A 4,920-nucleotide genomic window follows, 5' to 3' on the forward strand; every position below is an offset into this window, starting at 1 on the left:
TCAAAACTATAGTAGAATAAAATATGATACCCCATATTCAATTATTCATATAACAATAGATGAATATAACTTGTAGCATAATATACTTGTCAATTTTTTATAAATCATTATGATCATTTAGTTTGGATAGAAAATAAACTCTCCTTTTTTTTTTTTTTTTTGTAATTAGAGATGCATATACTTGTCATAAATCCCTTCTTCGAAAGTTCAAAAAAAGTTAAAAAGCCCTTAGAATTGTTATGGTACCATAGTGGTAATATAAAACATACAATCCAAATCGTTCTATGTGTGATGAGATCTAGACCTTTGAAAACATAAGTATAAGAATACACTTGAAAATATCTGTATGTGACATCATTTGATTAGCTATGCTTTTTCGATAAGTATTGAAAAAATATATTTTTATATGGTAGTTGGATTTGAAAATTTTGGATAAACCAACTTCTTACCTAATAGTAAATAAACAAATAAATCAAATAAGGCGTTTACTTATAACCTAGTCTATCTTCAATTTCTTATATAAGCATTTATGAATGCATATTTGTTGGGAATCTTCCTCCAACTTTACAACCTTGCTTATGACATTGATGTATTTAATAAAGTAGGTCCTGTTTGACAACTTTTTTAACAACAATTTTCTATTTTTTAGAATAAAAAAAATTGAAAAACACGTTTTACAATCAAAAACTGCTTTTTATTTTTTGTTTTTTTAAAATTTTTTTGTCTATTTTTTATTATCAGAAAACATAAAATAAGGTGTTTTCAGATAATTTCTTTTTACTGTTTTAAGTTATTTGTTGAGAGTTGTTTGAAATAATAATTATACAAATATATATCTATATATATATATATATATATATATATATATATATATATATATATATATATATATATATATATATAATGATTAAAAATAAAACTATGGATATAAAAATTATTTTTAAAACATATTTAAAAATATTAAAAACAGGTTAAAAACAATTTTAGGTTATCAAACAGACTTTTGTTCTATAAAACATCCAAAAACAATTTTCAAAAACTGTTCTTAAAACTGTTTTAAAAAATAGTTACCAAACAAGGCCTAAGTTTGTCATAACCACTATTCCAAAGTTCCACAAGATGTCCAAGTCCCTACATAGCTTAACATCCTTATTTTAGCACATACCATTGACATTTCGATAACCAAATAGTGTATAGATGTATATGTACATAGACAAAAATGTACGTACACACACGATGATGCCGTAGTTTTAATCAAACATAATAGGGTAACTAGTATTATGTTTTCCTAAATGAACAAAATGGAGTCTAATTATTACATTAAGATTTAACAAAATTCTTAATGGACATTAGGATTTTTCCATATCATCATTATGCAAATAATATACACTTGTACATGTCAAAACTATAGTAGAATAAAATATGATACCCCATATTCAATTATTCATATAACAATAGATGAATATAACTTGTAGCATAATATACTTGTCAATTTTTTATAAATCTTTATGATCATTTAGTTTGGATAGAAAATAAACTCTTTTTTTTTTTTTTTTTTGTAATTAGAGATGCATATACTTGTCATAAATCCCTTCTTCGAAAGTTCAAAAAAAGTTAAAAAGCCCTTAGAATTGTTATGGTACCATAGTGGTAATATAAAACATACAATCCAAATCGTTCTATGTGTGATGAGATCTAGACCTTTGAAAACATAAGTATAAGAATACACTTGAAAATATGTGTATGTGACATCATTTGATTAGCTCTGCTTTTTCGATAAGTATTGAAAAAATATATTTTTATATGGTAGTTGGATTTGAAAATTTTGGATAAACCAACTTCTTACCTAATAGTAACTAAACAAATAAATCAAATAAGGCGCTTACTTATAACCTAGTCTATCTTCAATTTCTTATATAAGCATTTATGAATGAATATTTGTTGGGAATCTTCCTCCAACTTTACAACCTTGCTTATGACATTGATGTATTTAATAAAGTAGGTCCTGTTTGACAACTTTTTTAACAACAATTTTCTATTTTTTAGAATAAAAAAAATTGAAAAACACGTTTTACAATCAAAAACTGCTTTTTATTTTTTGTTTTTTAAAATTTTTTTTTTCTATTTTTTATTATCAGAAAACATAAAATAAGGTGTTTTCAGATAATTTCTTTTTACTGTTTTAAGTTATTTGTTGAGAGTTTTTTTAAATAATAATTATACAAATATATTTATATATATAATGATTAAAAATAAAACTATGGATATAAAAATTATTTCTAAAACATATTTAAAAATATTAAAAACATGTTAAAAACAATTTTAGGTTCTCAAACAGACTTTTGTTCTATAAAACATCCAAAAACAATTTTCAAAAACTGTTCTTAAAACTGTTTTAAAAAATAGTTACCAAACAAGGCCTAAGTTTGTCATAACCACTATTCCAAAGTTCCACAAGATGTCCAAGTCCCTACATAGCTTAACATCCTTATTTTAGCACATACCATTGACATTTCGGTAACCAAATAGTGTATAGATGTATATGTACATAGACAAAAATGTACGTACACACACGATGATGCCGTAGTTTTAATCAAACATAATAGGGTAACTAGTATTATGTTTTCCTAAATGAACAAAATGGAGTCTAATTATTACATTAAGATTTAACAAAATTCTTAATGGACATTAGGATTTTTCCATATCATCATTATGCAAATAATATACACTTGTACATGTCAAAACTATAGTAGAATAAAATATGATACCCCATATTCAATTATTCATATAACAATAGATGAATATAACTTGTAGCATAATATACTTGTCAATTTTTTATAAATCTTTATGATCATTTAGTTTGGATAGAAAATAAACTCTTTTTTTTTTTTTTTTTTTTTTTGTAATTAGAGATGCATATACTTGTCATAAATCCCTTCTTCGAAAGTTCAAAAAAAGTTAAAAAGCCCTTAGAATTGTTATGGTACCATAGTGGTAATATAAAACATACAATCCAAATCGTTCTATGTGTGATGAGATCTAGACCTTTGAAAACATAAGTATAAGAATACACTTGAAAATATGTGTATGTGACATCATTTGATTAGCTGTGCTTTTTCGATAAGTATTGAAAAAATATATTTTTATATGGTAGTTGGATTTGAAAATTTTGGATAAACCAACTTCTTACCTAATAGTAAATAAACAAATAAATCAAATAAGGCGTTTACTTATAACCTAGTCTATCTTCAATTTCTTATATAAGCATTTATGAATGCATATTTGTTGGGAATCTTCCTCCAACTTTACAACCTTGCTTATGACATTGATGTATTTAATAAAGTAGGTCCTGTTTGACAACTTTTTTAACAACAATTTTCTATTTTTTAGAATAAAAAAAATTGAAAAACACGTTTTACAATCAAAAACTGCTTTTTATTTTTTATTTTTTAAAATTTTTTTTTTCTATTTTTTATTATCAGAAAACATAAAATAAGGTGTTTTCAGATAATTTCTTTTTACTGTTTTAAGTTATTTGTTGAGAGTTTTTTTAAATAATAATTATACAAATATATTTATATATATAATGATTAAAAATAAAACTATGGATATAAAAATTATTTCTAAAACATATTTAAAAATATTAAAAACAGGTTAAAAACAATTTTAGGTTCTCAAACAGACTTTTGTTCTATAAAACATCCAAAAACAATTTTCAAAAACTGTTCTTAAAACTGTTTTAAAAAATAGTTACCAAACAAGGCCTAAGTTTGTCATAACCACTATTCCAAAGTTCCACAAGATGTCCAAGTCCCTACATAGCTTAACATCCTTATTTTAGCACATACCATTGACATTTCGGTAACCAAATAGTGTATAGATGTATATGTACATAGACAAAAATGTACGTACACACACGATGATGCCGTAGTTTTAATCAAACATAATAGGGTAACTAGTATTATGTTTTCCTAAATGAACAAAATGGAGTCTAATTATTACATTAAGATTTAACAAAATTCTTAATGGACATTAGCATTTTTCCATATCATCATTATGCAAATAATATACACTTGTACATGTCAAAACTATAGTAGAATAAAATATGATACCCCATATTCAATTATTCATATAACAATAGATGAATATAACTTGTAGCATAATATACTTGTCAATTTTTTATAAATCTTTATGATCATTTAGTTTGGATAGAAAATAAACTCTTTTTTTTTTTTAATTAGAGATGCATATACTTGTCATAAATCCCTTCTTCGAAAGTTCAAAAAAAGTTAAAAAGCCCTTAGAATTGTTATGGTACCATAGTGGTAATATAAAACATACAATCCAAATCGTTCTATGTGTGATGAGATCTAGACCTTTGAAAACATAAGTATAAGAATACACTTGAAAATATGTGTATGTGACATCATTTGATTAGCTCTGCTTTTTCGATAAGTATTGAAAAAATATATTTTTATATGGTAGTTGGATTTGAAAATTTTGGATAAACCAACTTCTTACATAATAGTAAATAAACAAATAAATCAAATAAGGCGTTTACTTATAACCTAGTCTATCTTCAATTTCTTATATAAGCATTTATGAATGCATATTTGTTGGGAATCTTCCTCCAACTTTACAACCTTGCTTATGACATTGATGTATTTAATAAAGTAGGTCCTGTTTGACAACTTTTTTAACAACAATTTTCTATTTTTTAGAATAAAAAAAATTGAAAAACACGTTTTACAATCAAAAACTGCTTTTTATTTTTTGTTTTTTTTAAATTTTTTTTTCTATTTTTTATTATCAGAAAACATAAAATAAGGTGTTTTCAGATAATTTCTTTTTACTGTTTTAAGTTATTTGTTGAGAGTTGTTTTAAATAATAATTATACAAATATATATATATATATATAT

The sequence above is a fragment of the Vitis vinifera genome, chromosome 3 (genome assembly GCF_030704535.1).
Source record: "Vitis vinifera cultivar Pinot Noir 40024 chromosome 3, ASM3070453v1".
NCBI lineage: Eukaryota > Viridiplantae > Streptophyta > Magnoliopsida > Vitales > Vitaceae > Vitis > Vitis vinifera.